The 17,818-nt window shown below is 42.8% G+C and overlaps 1 long non-coding RNA gene across 1 annotated transcript; it reads right to left on the reverse strand.

Annotated features, from left to right (window-relative positions):
• Window positions 1-1,079: 1,079 nt before the first annotated feature.
• Window positions 1,080-8,071, reverse strand: LOC106612213 (BTB/POZ domain-containing protein KCTD12). The gene is made up of 2 exons (XR_001330257.2): window positions 1,953-8,071; window positions 1,080-1,893 (listed from the first exon to the last, which is right to left on the reverse strand). It is a non-coding gene; the product is annotated as a BTB/POZ domain-containing protein KCTD12 (long non-coding RNA).
• Between the last annotated feature and the right edge of the window lie 9,747 nt (window positions 8,072-17,818).

The following is a 17,818-nucleotide window of genomic DNA, read 5'->3' on the forward strand; positions in this document are numbered from 1 at the left end:
GTGAGAGCCGGAATTGTTACTGGTTGGGAGGTGATCAAATACTTATGTCATGCAATAAAATGCAAATTAATTACTTAAAAATCATACAATGTGATTTTCTGGATCTTTGTTTTAGATTCCGTCTCTCACAGTTGAAGTGTAACTATGATAAAAATTACAGACCTCTACATGCTTTGTAAGTAGGAAAACCTGCAAAATCGGCAGTGTATCAAATACTTGTTCTCCCCACTGTATATCTATTCCCTCTGTGTGTATATCTATTCCCTCTCTGTGTATATCTATTCCCTCTCTGTGTATATCTATTCCCTCTATGTGTATATCTATTCCCTCTCTGTGTATATCTATTCCCTCTATGTGTATATCTATTCCCTCTCTGTGTATATCTATTCCCTCTCTGTGTATATCTATTCCCTCTATGTGTATATCTATTCCCTCTGTGTATACCTATTTCTGTGTATTCCCTCTTTCCTTCTCTCTCTTTCGCTCCTAACAGTGGCTTATCTGGCAGGGGAAATGAGGAGGATCCCACTGCCTGTATGCCAAATGGCACCCTATTCCATATTTAGTGCACTACCTTTGACCAGAACTATATGGGAACGACATAGGGAACAGGGTGTAATTTGTTACGCAAACACTGAGAGATTGAAGCTGACTGCTGAAGGCATGTTGTCCTGAAGATGCACGGGGCCTTATCTCTCTCTGGCTCAGGGACTTTCAAGGCTAAGCTACAGTATAAGGCCTACTGTGTCCCTGGCTCTCTCTACTCCACTCTCCAGTCCACACATAGAGCACCAGTCCTAATTTGCCTGGTGCTAGAGGGCTCTAGTAGCAACACTCTAGATTCTAGAACACTCCGGAGCACTCTATAGCTACATTCCAGTAGATTCCAGAACACTCCACAATACTCCCTCTCTCACATGTTGTGTTCTGAAGGACATGTGAAGACCCAGAGGGTGACAAATATGATAACAGAAAGAGGAGGTACTGTAGATGACACAGTGTTATGAATGCATGCTTAGTGGAACTGTCTTGCCGTACAAGACTCTGGACAGCATATTAAAAAAGGTAGATAAGAACCATTCATGATAAAATGTCTTTATTGTACGATCACAACATGGTATTCTGGTTTACACCTGCTCGCTATATGGCTCACAACCAAACATGCTAGACTTTTCAAACCAGGTTTAGATGACCATCCGGGATAGCTTCAGCGTATCTACGTGATACTCTTACATCAGTGTTTTTTTCTTATTTTAATTTCACCTTTATGTAACCAGGTAGGCCAGTTGAGAACAAGTTGTCATTTACAACTGCGACCTGGCCAAGATAAAGCAAAGCAGTGCGACAAAAACAACAACACAGAGTTACACATGGGATAAACAAACGTACAGTCAATAACACTATAGAAAAATATACAGTGTGTGGAAATGGAGTAAGGAGGTAAGGCAATAAATAGGCCAATGGTGGCAAAGTAATTACTGTTGAATGCTGAGCCTCATAGTTAACCACAGAGGTATAGACCTGTAGCATGGACACTACCTTCTGAAATTCCCTCAATGTGCTTCTACACCTCGCAGCTAATGGCTTGCTATGGCGTTTTACACTACGATGTGGATGTGCAGTCACTCACTGACGAGACAAAACCCACACTCATACCACCACCTCATTAACTCCAGACTCAGTTTGGATTGGTCGGAAAAACATTCCAGGCACTGTGACAACACACTATAGAGGATTCCACTGCCATCATCCCAAAATAGACAGATCTAGAAGAGAAAGACGCAGCACATAACGATTTTAACGTGTGTGTGTGTGTGTGCGTGCGTGCGAGTGCCAGACTGAGAATATTTTGAGAGCTTCCGACGTCTAAGCCATTTAAACATTTATGACTTACTCACTTTATATAAGGTTATGATTCATTGACTTGATTCATACTTAATAGACTCACTCACCTCACTTTATATAAGGTTATGATTCATTGACTTGATTCATACTTAATAGACTCACTCACCTCACTTTACATAACAAGGACATGATGTGTTGAGTGGATTCATACTTAATTGTTCAAAAAATATCTATATATTTTTTACACATCACACACAAGTCAACACCATCCAACAAGGTCTCAGTCTCACAGCAAAATTAGATGTTCAGCCACGTTCTCCTGCTGCTCTGTATCGTTCCATTTTTCCAAACGTCAACTTTCAAAGTTAAAGGTTAAGTTTAGGCACTCATTCCAAATGGTTAAGGTTTGGGAAAGGGTTGAAACCAGAAATAAAAACCAGTGTCCACAACTGGAATCAAACACCCAACCTTCTGATCCAGAGTCAAGGGATTACCCAAGCCTACTTGATGATAATAGCACTCACTTTGTCCCTAGTGGCTGGTTTTGAAGTCATTTCCCAACGTACTCAGGACATGGATTGTTGTCCAATTTTGACGCCAATGAAGAACGACCTGTCTGCACCATCGCCCACAAATGGTACGTCTTACTGTTTGAGCACCAGAGAGGGCAATGGGAGAAAAATACTCCTTTGGCTTAAAACAGAGACTTTGTTTTCTCTGTTTCGATGGAAACCAGTGATCCCTGTTTGCAATCTACCTGACCTGGCTATTGCTCAACAACAACTATGTTTAGTAATGTCTGGTGACTGACTGATACTAGGTTACTACAGTAGTAATGTCTGGTGACTGATACTAGGTTACTACAGTAGTAATGTCTGGTGACTGACTGATACTAGGTTACTACAGTAGTAATGTCTGGTGACTGACTGATACTAGGTTACTACAGTAGTAATGTCTGGTGACTGACTGATACTAGGTTACTACAGTAGTAATGTCTGGTGACTGACTGATACTAGGTTACTACAGTAGTAATGTCTGGTGACTGATACTAGGTTACTACAGTAGTAATGTCTGGTGACTGACTGATACTAGGTTACTACAGTAGTAATGTCTGGTGACTGACTGATACTAGGTTACTACAGTAGTAATGTCTGGTGACTGACTGATACTAGGTTACTACAGTAGTAATGTCTGGTGACTGATACTAGGTTACTACAGTAGTAATGTCTGGTGACTGACTGATACTAGGTTACTACAGTAGTAATGTATGGTGACTGACATACTAGGCTACTACAGTATATTCATGTCTAATTAAGAAAGAGAGATAGAGACAGAAAGAGGTGCAACGTCTTGGAAGTATACAATTACATTTATAGGCCTGTGGTCCCTTCAGTAAAAACATTTGAAAGGATTTACTTGTGAAATATTTTATATTCTTTTAACACTTTTCAGTTACAACACTAATAATATCAATGAGAGCGTACACAACTCTACTGAAATATGTCACCCTACTTTACCAGCTTAGTTACTAAACAAGTCATAAAAGGATGTACAATGCAAGTGTAATAGAAGATAAATAACACATTTGAATTGACAGATTACATTTTCCTTTTGCCTGCTGTATAACAAAAGGAATAAGCTGACGCACACCCAAAAACTGTTTCGTAGAGGTTCTGATTAACGGAGAGTAAGCTATGAAAAGAAAGTCACACACTAATTATGTTCCTAAACATTTAGTAGGTATAGCAACCAACATTTTACAGGGTGTATTGTATACCTACTGTATGACAAACATGTTTTTTTTCCCCCATTGCTGTTTGGTCTATGTTTGACTTGTGACATCGACACTGAAGCTGACACTGTTGACTCAATGCTGCTGTCAACACTGTACTATCATACTCTAGCGATATCCAATAAAACATTTATCTTCTGTCAGCCATTCAGAATGTCTTGTTCACACCTTCACTCAAATTAAAATCACTGTCTACCGAACCGTCAAGGCAGTTTCTTCAACAAGAGTTTCTCTTTATCAGGGTGAATATTCTGTACTTTACAAGTCATATTACTAGATGATCCATTGATTATTACTGGTACAAGTCTTGCCTTTTCAGATAATTAGTGTTCCTTGGTATTTGGAGAGGATTCTAAGCTTTATTTTACCTACTGAGGTACTGTAGGTTCAAGTTGTGAAGTTGTTGTTGATAAGCAGACTTGTCCTGAGGCTATACCTGAAAATGACCCCTACCACTTAACTCCGCTTAACCTTTAACCATTCACACTTTCTCCTGTTACTGTGGTTATAGTTGCTGTGGGAACAATTACTGTTCAGTCCAACTACAGTCAAATTCTAAAATACAACTGGTGTGACTGTACTGACGACGTGCACTTAACCAGTGATTTAGCACTTATAAGAGGTGTACTTATCAGGAATCAACTGTACTACAACATTCCCCAAAAATATGCACAATATCCATGTCCTATCCAAAGTCCTGTCCTGTTGTTTAGCTGCTAGATTTTTGAGAGAATGTCATTCTTTGGCTGGTAATGGCATAAACCTATCTCCTTCTCATGGGTATACACATTACAGTCAATGAAAGCTACCAAATATCAAAGAGCTTAAAACTGTAATACTGAACTGAATAGAAGAGCTTGGGATAGATAGAGTAAAAACACACTCCAATGAGAAAAATGATTGTCCTTCATAAATGTAAACCACAGTTTCAGAAGAGGGCTAAGAGCCAAAACACTGTGGGCATTCATTAACAAACGTATCCCTGTAAAAATGTTACTGTTTGAAGAAAGTAAAAAACAGAGAGTTGGTATTTAAACCAAGATGAGAGGAGGAGGAAGAGTATGAGGATGAGTAGAAGGAGAGGTTTTGTGGACATTGTGATGTAACACTTCACATCTCCTCTGGTCTTCCAGGCATGGGCCATGGGCAATTAGAATTCTCAACACTCCATCGAACAATCAAATAACACACTTCAAGCACCCTATTCCCCATGTAGTGCACTAGTTTTGACCAGGACCTGCATAGGGCTTTGGTCAAAAGTAGTGCACTACATAGAGGATAGGGTGCCATTTCCGACAAACCCTCAACCTGTACTACAACCACTCTGTACTAAAACCACTTATTTCTCTTTCTTGCAGTCAAATACAATCTTTTCTCGCATTTTTCCTCCCTTGTTTGTTAGCTTTGACTCTCGGACAAGACCCAGCGTTGTTTTTCTAACATTAAGAATCCCCTCTAGAATGCAAATACCTGGGTTGTCCTAAAGAAGACATACGTGAACAGCTCGAGAGGATATTGTTGGTCCATATAGGTCCTCTTTTCCCTTATAAGGAGTTCACTGTGCTTTTTTTCTGAGACAAGATGGCAATCATGTTAGCTGGTTGTCTTTACAAGCAGAGACTTAACAAAAAGGTGAGACGTTATCTTTACAAGAAAAAGATGATAATTCATTTTTTTATTTTACCTTTATTTAACTAGGAAAGTCAGTTAAGAACAAGTTCTTATTTTCATTGACGGCCTAGGTACAGTGGGTTAACTGCCTTGTTCAGGGGCAGAACGACAGATATTTACCTTGTCAGCTCGGGGATTCGACCTTGGGGATTCGATCTTGCAACCTTTCGGTTGCTAGTCCGACGCTCTAACCACTAGGCTACCTGCCGCCCCATTTGACTAGTAAAAGAGAATGGCCCCTTTCCCAACAGTTTGGTCTCAGACATATCATAAGGAAAATAAGAAGAGGGGAAGGAGGAAATGAAAGACTTTCGTATTGTGTGACACTTTGCTCTTGTTTGTGCCGGGCTGGCCACTCTCTCTCTCATTCCTCTAGGCTGCTTAGATGTCACATTATTTGGCCATTTTAGTTCAGAGGAGTAGGAGGGTCTGTTGGAGTAAGCAGCAGCAGAGGTTCAGAACAAAATAGTACTTCAATCTAGGCCCTTTTCCGATTGGCCCCTCCAGCCTGCTAAAGTTAGTTATACACAGACCAGGCAGGGCCTGAACTGGACTAAACAAGCTCTTTTACACACAGCATTGTCCTTCACCAAGGCAAATACTATATACAGGAGGAAGGACAGTACATGGAGGGTGGGGGGGCAGTCTCTGTAGGATGGTTAGGGGGGCTGTGGTTGGGTCTCTGAGGCTTGGTGCGGGGGCGATGGTTCAGGATGGTTCTGGATTCCTGCTCGAAGCAGGAATCCAGGGCTGGTGGCGGGGGGGGGGCAAGGGCTGGAGGCTAGGGAGCACTAAGGGGGCCAACAAGCCAGGGGGCAGGTGCTGGGGGGCAGGGGCTGGAGGCTGGGGTCCAGGAGGCAAGGGAATAATTGATGGATCCAGGGATGCAAGGGGGCCCAGGACTGGATACAGGGAGGCAAGGGGACCCAGGGCTGGATCCAGGGAGGCAAGGGGACCCAGGGCTGGATCCAGGGAGACAAGGGTAGAGGAGGCTGGATGCTGGGGACCACTAGCGGGACCGGGGACCAGGGATGATGATGATGGTCTCACTCACGGTAGAACACGTATTCAGTGTAGCTGGTCCAGATCTTGTCGTCCGTCTGCTCGTGAGCGAAGGCGCAGGTCCCCGTGGAGTTACAGGCCACCATGTGAAACCCGGCGTCCGCCAGCCTGTCAAAGGCCTGCTCCAGGAAGGTGAATTTGAGGTAGTATCGTGACGTGTAGCGCTCTGGGGGTCGGTCTGGGTCCCGGCTCTCGTTCAGCGTCTCCCCAAACACCTCTTTAGCCAGCGACGTCTTGCCACAGACCATAATGCGAGCAACACGTCTGAACTTGGCATCGGTCTGGCTGTCGCGCCCCAATGTATAAGAGCCGCGATAACCGATGGTGATGAATCCCGAGCGTTTACCGTCTCCACTGGGGACCAGACTGGCGCAGGCGGCAGTGCCCAGCGAGGCCAGGTTGCGCCCGGTTTCAATGCCCGGCGAGGAGTCCTCCGGGTCGCTCTGACACCCCTCGTCGCCTAGCGAGTTCTGCTTGCTGAATTTGGGCGCCAGAATCTTTACGAGCTCAGGTAGGATGAAGAACTCAGCCTCCCGCTGCAGGCGACCCCGCTCTGGGAAGTGGTCTGGGAGCACCAGCTGCTGATCTCTCATGTAGTCCAGAATATACCGGAACAAGAAACCATCCCGGTCCACAAAGAAACGGCCCTTGGTGTCCCTCGCCAGACCTTTGGTGGATTTCCTGTTAAACATCTCCCACAGGAGAGAGTCTGGTACGCTGATAAGGGTTGAGTAGCGAGTGATGTACACCTGGCCACCCACATTCAGCTCTACTATCTCAGGGAAGATTACTTCTTCCCCTAATGGAATGCTGGGGGTGTTATCTGGCAGAGCCATGACTATTGTCGTTCTGTCGTTCTGTTACAGAGAACTCTGCAACCCTACTCCTACTGTCACCTTGCTAGTGAGGTGGGGAGATTTGTTTCCAAGTTATAGCCTACAACTGTACACAGCAGCTCAGAATAGGTTACTTGCGTTCATATGAAATACATTTGAATAAAATTAAAAAATAGTTTTCTGTTGTCAAAATTAACAAAAGGGTATTTCTGAAACCCTAAAAGGTGATCAGCTGTTAAAAAAGGGCTTATCTACAGCAGCGCATTATTCCTAACAGAGCAAAGCAATCATCTAAACTGCAGTTATATCATCTCAGGCCGTTAATAGCAAAATTTGACAACACGAAGAAATCTATTCTAACTACAGGGATAGTTTCTGGTAGCTAAAACACCTTGTGTCCATGTTCTTTACGCGTAAACCAATGGAATATCCTGAATATTGCACCCGAGGATTGAAACAAAATAGCCTACCAAAATCTTTCACGCATGCATCTCAACGACTCTTGTCTATATATGGAGAACAGTCCGGAATGGATAATAGCCCACAGCCGTCCTTGATCGTTTCCTCTTATTTCGCTCGATTGTCTTGACTCAAAAATACAGAAGGTGGAACTTCAGTACAATCCATAATTGGGGGTGTCGGTTTGAGTACGGATCAGGAATAGCTAATAAAGGAAGCAGAATTCTCAGACGAAATGCGAGCTAGAGCCGTGAACAAAAACACCTCTAGCCGTGCCATCGCCGAGGGGACGACGCTATCTGTCTTTCGTTCTGTAGGTTTTCTCCTCCCGTAGCAATAGCCACTCTCTTATGCCATCCCGGAGAGCTCTGCTGCTGCAAAAAGTACCGTAAATAATCAGCCCCGTTAAACCCCACCTACCTGCCGGTGACGCGCTCTAGCTTTGCCCCGGCCCGGTCAGTGTTTATATTATGCAAAACTAACAGTTTCACTTACAGCTATAAACACAAAGGCAGATCTATGATTGTTTAGATGATTCATCAAATGGAATTGTGGAGATGCTTCATCATTTGGTGTCATATCATTGCTGTCATGAGCCATATAGCAAAGCAATTGAGATGCCAATTTGATTTGCAATGTCAATTTCAATGAATTTGTCCTTTTTTGAACATCAACTGTGAATAGTATAGTAAACAGGGGTGTAAATGACCAACTAGGGGTCCTTAGAATTGTCATTAACAGTCCTTATAATAAAACTCAGATCCCTATAATAAAACAGAGGACGGCAGCGACACCTATCGGATATAACTACAACAATGGCAAATACCCAAGACTAAATACAAAACATTTAGCACTCCGTAAAAACGTTAGATATAATTTGAATTCCAAATAAAAAAGAATAATTTCTAAATTGCATTGTAATTAAGATCACTTTATTGGTCGATTGCACACAAGGTCCAACCAACATTTTACTTACGCTATTAACCCAACCCCTCTGAAAGACACACACACATATACCGTTTTTGGGGGAGAGGTGCGGGGGCTGCCAGACTGGGTGCCCAGGGAGTTTTTGTAGTGGGGGGTTAAGTGCCTTGTTCAAGGGCACAAAAGCAAGCAATGGTATCTAGGATTTGATACCAGCAACCCTTTGTTTGGTAGCCTGCTCACTTCCCGACAGAATTTTCCTGTCTGATCCGGGATTAGAACAGGTAACCCTCCTGCTGCTGGCTCGCCTCTCTTACCACTAGGCTACATGCGCTCGCCTTTCCAACCACTAGGTTACCTGCCTACCTGGCAGCTAGCCTAGCGGTTAGAACAACACAAGATTTGAGCCACATTCACGTGCCTTGTTTATAAGATATTTGATTTGCAATTGCACCTTAGAATAAACTGCTGGTCAATAAGATGTTGCCTGGTTGATGATTAAGGCACCCTATTAGAACAGGGAGTATTCCAATCACTTCTACAAGAGTCCCTCCTGACACACCAGTGTTCCAGCTCCTACAGGAGTCCCTCCTGACACACCAGTGTTCCAGCTCCTACAGGAGTCCCTCCTGACACACCAGTGTTCCAGCTCCTACAGGAGTCCCTCCTGACACACCAGTGTTCCAGCTCCTACAGGAGTCCCTCCTGACACACCAGTGTTCCAGCTCCTACAGGAGTCCCTCCTGACACACCAGTGTTCCAGCTTCTACAGGAGTCCCTCCTGACACACCAGTGTTCCAGCTCCTACAGGAGTCCCTCCTGACACACCAGTGTTCCAGCTCCTACAGGAGTACTCCTGACACACCAGTGTTCCAGGGGGGAGAAAATGTGTCAGGAGGGTAGTGGAAGTGGACAGTTGAATCCCCTCTCTCGCGCTGTCTCTCACACATGCACACACAGTCCATCTGAATCATTAGTTCTTTCTCTCACCAATCAGTTCCCTGATTTTCCTGAGGACCTCTCTCATTGGATCCAATACGCACCCTGCCCCACAACACCTAGATCTGCCCATTGTTCAATGAAACAGTGTGTATGTACAGTGCATTCAGAAAGTATTCAGACCCCTTGACTTTACTCACATTTTGTGACGTTACAGCCTTATTTTAAAATGGATTTAATAGTTTTTTTCCCTTAACGATCTACACACACACACAAAAAAAAGAGTTGGGGAAATTTTGGCAAATGTATTAACTCCAGAGATGTTGGATTGGGTTCAAGTCCGGGCTCTGGCTGGGCCACTCAAGGACATTCAGAGACTTGTCCCCAAGCCACTCCTGCGTCGTCTTGGCTGTGTGCTTAGGGGCGTTGTCCTGTTGGAAGGTGAACCTTCGCCACATTCTGAGGTCCTGAGCGCCCTGGAGCAGGTTTTCATCAAGGATCTCTCGCTCCGTTCATCTTTTCCTCGATCCTGACTAGTCTCCCAGTCCCTGCCGCTGAAAAACATCTCCACAGCATGATGATGCCACCAACATACTTCACCGTAGGGATGGTGCCAAGTTTCCTCCAGAAGTGACGGTTGACACTGCAGAAAGAGAGAAAAGAGTCATGTCTATTGACTACTGAGAGAGAGAGGAGTCATGTCTATTGACTACTGAGAGAGAGAGGAGTCATGTCTATTGACTACTGAGAGAGAGAGGAGTCATGTCTATTGACTACTGCAGTAAGAGAAGAGTCATGTCTATTGACTACTGAGAGAGAGAGGAGTCATGTCTATTGACTACTGAGAGAGAGAGGAGTCATGTCTATTGACTACTGCAGTGAGAGAGGAGTCATGTCTATTGACTACTGAGAGAGAGAGAGGAGTCATGTCTATTGACTACTGAGAGAGAGAGGAGTCATGTCTATTGACTACTGAGAGAGAGAGGAGTCATGTCTATTGACTACTGAGAGAGAGAGGAGTCATGTCTATTGACTACTGAGAGAGAGAGGAGTCATGTCTATTGACTACTGAGAGAGAGAGGAGTCATGTCTATTGACTACTGCAGTGAGAGAGAAGTCATGTCTATTGACTACTGCAGAAAGAGAGGAGTCATGTCTATTGACTACTGCAGAAAGAGAAGAGTCATGTCTATTGACTACTGAGAGAGAGGAGTCATGTCTATTGACTACTGAGAGAGAGAGGAGTCATGTCTATTGACTACTGCAGAAAGAGAAGAGTCATGTCTATTGACTACTGCAGTAAGAGAAGAGAGAGAGGAGTCATGTATATTGACAACTGAGAGACAGAGGAGTCATGTCAATTGACTACTGCAGTAAGAGAAGAGAGAGAGGAGTCATGTATATTGACAACTGAGAGACAGAGAGGAGTCATGTCAATTGACTACTGCAGTAAGAATTAGAAGTCATGTCATGTCCATTGACTACTGCAGTAAGAGAGGAGTCATGTCTATTGACTACTGCAGTGAGTTAGAAGTCATGTCATGTCCATTGACTACTGCAGTGAGAGAGGAGTAATGTCCATTGACTACTGCAGTGAGAGAGGAGTAATGTCCATTGACTACTGCAGTGAGAGGAGTAATGTCCATTGACTACTGCAGTGAGAGAGGAGTCATGTCTATTGACTACTGCAGTGAGAGAGGAGTCATGTCTATTGACTACTGCAGAAAGAGAAGAGTCATGTCTATTGACTACTGCAGTGAGAGAGAGGAGTCATGTCTATTGACTACTGCAGTGAGAGAGAGGAGTCATGTCTATTGACTACTGCAGTAAGAGAGAGAGTGGATTCATGTCTATTGACTACTGCAGTAAGAGTGAGGAGTCATGTATATTGACTACTGCAGTAAGAGAGAGAGTGGATTCATGTCTATTGACTACTGCAGTAAGAGTGAGGAGTCATGTCTATTGACTACTGCAGTGAGTTAGAAGTCATGTCATGTCCATTGACTACTGCAGTGAGAGAGGAGTAATGTCCATTGACTACTGCAGTGAGAGAGGAGTAATGCCCATTGACTACTGCAGTGAGAGAGAGGAGTCATGTCTATTGACTACTGCAGAAAGAGAAGAGTCATGTCTATTGACTACTGAGAGAGAGAGGAGTCATGTCTATTGACTACTGCAGAAAGAGAAGAGTCATGTCTATTGACTACTGCAGTAAGAAAAGAGAGAGAGGAGTCATGTATATTGACAACTGAGAGACAGAGGAGTCATGTCAATTGACTACTGCAGTAAGAGAAGAGAGAGAGGAGTCATGTATATTGACAACTGAGAGACAGAGAGGAGTCATGTCAATTGACTACTGCAGTAAGAGAAGAGAGAGAGGAGTCATGTATATTGACAACTGAGAGACAGAGGAGTCATGTCAATTGACTACTGCAGTAAGAGAAGAGAGAGAGGAGTCATGTATATTGACAACTGAGAGACAGAGAGGAGTCATGTCAATTGACTACTGCAGTAAGAATTAGAAGTCATGTCATGTCCATTGACTACTGCAGTAAGAGAGGAGTCATGTCTATTGACTACTGCAGTGAGTTAGAAGTCATGTCATGTCCATTGACTACTGCAGTGAGAGAGGAGTAATGTCCATTGACTACTGCAGTGAGAGAGGAGTAATGTCCATTGATTACTGCAGTGAGAGGAGTAATGTCCATTGACTACTGCAGTGAGAGGAGTCATGTCTATTGACTACTGCAGTGAGAGAGGAGTCATGTCTATTGACTACTGCAGTGAGAGAGGAGTCATGTCCATTGACTACTGCAGTGAGAGAGGAGTAATGTCTATTGACTACTGCAGTGAGAGAGGAGTAATGTCTATTGACTACTGCAGTAAGAGAGGAGTCATGTCTATTGACTACTGCAGTGAGAGAGGAGTCATGTCCATTGACTACTGCAGTGAGAGAGGAGTCATGTCTATTGACTACTGCAGTGAGAGAGGAGTCATGTCTATTGACTACTGCAGTAAGAGAGAGAGTGGATTCATGTCTATTGACTACTGCAGTAAGAGTGAGGAGTCATGTATATTGACTACTGCAGTAAGAGAGAGAGAGAGTCATGTCTATTGACTATTATAGTAAGAGAAGAGAGGAATCATGTCTATTGACTACTGCAGTAAGAGTGAGGTCATGTCATGTCAATTGACTACTGCAGTAAGAGAGAGATATAGTCATGTCCATTGACTACTGCAGTGAGAGAAGAGAGGAGTCATTTCTATTGACTACTGCAGTAAGAGGGATGAGTCATTTCTATTGACTACTGCAGTAAGAGAGAGGAGTCATTTCTATTGACTACTGCAGTAAGAGGGAGGAGTCATTTCTATTGACTACTGCAGTAAGAGGGAGGAGTCATTTCTATTGACTACTGCAGTAAGAGTCATTTAAGGCCTTTTCTTATTGATCTCACTGTTGTCAGCAGTTTTACCAGATATTTAGTGAGTGATGTGACATATTCAGTGCATCATCCATGGGAACATGATGGATTCCTCTTCCACTCCCCGTGCCCATAGCAACCATGTGAACCCACCTGTTTCATTCCATGTCCCTCCTGTGAGATGCATCATCCATCAGCAGTGTCTCCAGAGAGAGGTTACAAAAAGCAGGGGAAGAGCTCTTTTGTTGATTCAGTATGTTGATTTAGTCTACTGCTGGTCTACAATATGTTGATTTAGTCTACTGCTGGTCTACAATATGTTGATTTAGTCTACTGCTGGTCTACAATATGTTGATTTAGTCTACTGCTGGTCTACAGTATGTTGATTTAGTCTACTGCTGGTCTACAGTATGTTGATTTAGTCTACTGTTGGGTCTACATTATGTTGATTTAAGCTACTGCTAGTCTACAATATGTTGATTTAGTCTACTGCTGGTCTACAATATGTTGATTTAATCTTGCTGGTCTACATTATGTTAATTTAGTCTACTGCTGGTCTACATTATGTTGATTTAGTCTACTGCTGGTCTACAACATGTTGATTTAGTCTACTGTTGGTCTACAACATGTTGATTTAGTCTACTGCTGGTCTACAACATGTTGATTTAGTCTACTGCTGGTCTACAATATGTTGATTTAGTCTACTGCTGGTCTACAGCATGTTGATTTAGTCTACTGCTGGTCGACAATATGTTGATTTAGTCTACTGTTGGTCTACATTATGTTGATTTAGTCTACTGCTGGTCTACAGTATGTTGATTTAGTCTACTGCTGGTCGACATTATGTTGATTTAATCTACTGCTGGTGTCTACATTATGTTGATTCAGTCTACAATATGTTGATTTAGTCTACTGCTAGTCTACATTATGTTGATTTAGTCTACTGCTGGTCTACATTATGTTGATTTAGTCTACATTATGTTGATTTAGTCTACTGCTGGTCTACATTATGTTGATTTAGTCTACATTATGTTTATTTAGTCTACAGCTGGCCTACAATACGTTGATTTAATCTACTGCTGGGGTCTACATTATGTTGATTTAGTCTACAATATGTTGATTTAGTCTACTGCTAGTCTACATTATGTTGATTTAGTCTACAATATGCTGATTTAGTCTACAATATGTTGATTTAGTCTACTGCTGGTCTACAGTATGTTGATTTAGTCTACTGCTGGTCTACATTATGTTGATTTAGTCTACTGTTGGTCTACAGTATGTTGATTTAGTCTACTGTTGGGTCTACATTATGTTGATTTAGTCTACTGCTGGTCTACATTATGTTGATTTAGTCTACTGCTGGTCTTCATTATGTTGATTTAGTCTACATTATGTTGATTTAGTCTACTGTTGGGTCTACATTATGTTGATTTAGTCTACTGCTGGTCTACATTATGTTGATTTAGTCTACAGCTGGCCTACATTATGTTGATTTAGTCTACTGTTGGTCTACATTATGTTGATTTAGTCTACTGCTGGTCTACATTATGTTGATTTAGTCTACTGCTGGTCTTCATTATGTTGATTTAGTCTACATTATGTTGATTTAGTCTACTGCTGGTTCTACATTATGTTGATTTAGTCTACAGCTGGCCTACATTATGTTGATTTAGTCTACTGTTGGTCTACATTATGTTGATTTAGTCTACTGCTGGTCTACATTATGTTGATTTATTCTACAGTATGTTGATTTAGTCTACAGTATGTTGATTTAGTCTACATTATGTTGATTTAGTCTACTGCTGGTTCTACATTATGTTGATTTAGTCTACATTATGTCGATTTAGTCTACATTATGTTGATTTAGTCTACAGCTGGCCTACAATATGTTGATTTAATCTACTGCTGGGGTCTACATTATGTTGATTTAGTCTACATTATGTTGATTTAGTCTACATTATGTTGATTTAGTCTACTGCTGGTCTACAGTATGTTGATTTAGTCTACTGCTGGTCTACATTATGTTGATTTAGTCTACTGCTGGTCTACATTATGTTGATTTAGTCTACTGCTGGTCTACAGTATGTTGATTTAGTCTACTGCTAAATCTACATTGTTGATTTAGTCTCCTGCTGGTCTACATTATGTTGATTTAGTCTACTGTTGGTCTACATTATGTTGATTTAGTCTACTGCTGGTCTACATTATGTTGATTTATTCTACAGTATGTTGATTTAGTCTACAGTATGTTGATTTAGTCTACAATATGTTGATTTAGTCTACAGCTGGTCTACATTACATTGATTTAGTCTATTGCTGGTCTACATTATGTTGATTTAGTCTACTGTTGGGTCTACATTATGTTGATTTAATCTACTGCAGGTCTACATTATGTTGATTTAGTCTACTGCTGGTCTACATTATGTTGATTTAGTCTACATTATGTTGATTTAGTCTACAATATGTTGATTTAGTCTACTGTTGGGTCTACATTATGTTGATTTAACCTACTGCTGGTCTACATTATGTAGATTTAGTCTACTGTTGGGTCTACATTATGTTGATTTAGTCTACTGCTGGTCTACATTATGTTGATTTAGTCTACTGCTGGTCTACAATATGTTGATTTAAACTACCGCTGAGTATTTTTCTCTGCTCATACAGGAATAACAAAGGCCTAATTCACAAATTGTCGGGAAATTATTTTTAACATTTTACCATCCCTTCTACTGAATATTAATTAAGTCTGGTCTACTTGATGCAGCTCAGAGCATCACTTCTACTGAATATAAATTAGGCTGGAATACTTCATGCATACCTTTTACTGAATATGAATTTGGCTGGACTACTTGATGCATCCCTTTCGGGCTCTTGCGTGGCACAGCAGTCTAAGGCAGTACATCTCAATGCTAGAGGCGTCACTACAGACCCTGGTTCGATTCCAGGCTATATCACAACCAGCTATGATTGGGAGTCCCATTGGGCGGCGCACAATTGGCACAGCGTCGTCCGGGTTAGGGTATGGCCGAGGTAGGCCGTCACTGTAAACAAATTTGTTCTTATGTGATTAAATAAAAATCCCTTCTACAGAATATTATGTAGGCTGGCCTACTTGATGCAGCACAGGCAGCATTTTCTCAACTAAAGGGTGGCGGACAATGTATTTTTGTAAATAGCAGCTGGTGCAAGGAAGTCTCGAGCTAATGCTCGCCTGAGGTAGAGTATCTCATGATAAGCTGTAGACAACACTATCTACCTAGAGAGTTTTCATCTGTATATTTCAAAGCTGTCTACATACCACCACAGACCGATGACAGCACTAAAACCGCTCACTGAGCTGTATATCGCCATAAGCAAACACGAAAACGCTCACCCAGAGGCGGCGCTCCTAGTAGCCGGGGACTTTAATGCAGGGAAACTTAAATCCATTTTACCATGTCAGCATGTTAAATGTGCCACCAAAGGAAAGAAAACTATGGACCACCTTTACTCATCACACAGAGACGCATACGAAGTTCTCCCTCACCCTCCATTTGGCAAATCTGACCATAATCCTATCCTCCTGATTCCTGCTTACAAGCAAATATTCAAGCAGGAAGCACCAGTGTCTAGATCAATAAAAAAGTGGTCAGATGAAGCAGATGCTAAGCTACAGTACTGTTTTGCTAGCACACACTGGAATATGTTCTGGGATTCCGCTGATGGCATTGAGGAGTACACCACATCAATCATTGGCTTCATCAATAAGTGCATCAATGACGTCGTCCCCACAGTGGCCGTACGTACATACCCCAACCAGAAGCCATGGATTACAGGCAACATCCTCACTGAACTAAAGGCTAGAGCTGCCACTTTCAAGGACCGGGACTCTAACCCGGAAGCTTATAAGAAACCCCGCTATGCCCTCTGACGAACCATCAAACAGGCAAAGCGTCAATACAGGACTGAGATCGAATCGTACTACATCGGCTCTGACGCTTGTCAGATGTGGCAGGGCTTGCAGACCATTACAGACTACAAAAGGGAAGCACAGCCGAGAGCTGCCCAGTGACACGAGCTAAACTACTTCTATGCTCACTTTGAGGCAAATAACACTGAAACATGCATGAGAGCACCAGCTGTTCCGGAAGACTGTGTTCACTCTCTCCGCAGCCAATGTGAGTAAGACCTTTAAACAGGTCAACATTCACAAGGCTGCAGGGCCAGACGGATTACCAGGACTTGTACTGCGAGCATGCGCTGACCAACTGGCAAGTGTCTTCACTGACATTTTCAACCTCTCCCTGTCCGAGTCTGTAATACCAACATGTTCTAATCAGATCACCATAGTGCCTGTGCCCAAGAACACTAAGGTAACCTGCCTAAATGACTACTGACCCATAGCACTCACATCTGTAGCCATGAAGTGTTTTGAAAGACTGATGTGAGCCATGACCAACACCATTATCCCAGAAACCCTAGACCCACTCCCATTCTCTTCGACGGGGCTGCAGTGGAGCAGGTCTGAGAGCTTCAAGTTCCTTGGTTTCCACATCACCAACAAACTAATATGGTCCAAGCACACCAAGACAGTCGTGAAGAAGGCACAACAAAACCTATTCCCCCTTAGGAGACTGAAAAGATTTGGGATGGGTTCTCAGACCCTAAAAAGGTTCTACAGCTGCACCATCGAGAGCATCCTGACTGGTTGCGTCACTGCCTGGTATGGCAACTGCTCGGCCTCCGACCGCAAGGCACTAGAGAGGGTACATCACTTGGGTCAAGCTTCCTGCCATCCAGGACCTCTATACCAGGCGGTGTCAGAGGAAGGCCCTGAAAATTGTCCGACTCCAGGCACCCAAGTCATAGACTGTTCTCTCTGCTACCAC

The sequence above is a fragment of the Salmo salar genome, chromosome ssa09 (assembly GCF_905237065.1).
Source record: "Salmo salar chromosome ssa09, Ssal_v3.1, whole genome shotgun sequence".
Taxonomy (NCBI): Eukaryota; Metazoa; Chordata; class Actinopteri; order Salmoniformes; family Salmonidae; genus Salmo; species Salmo salar.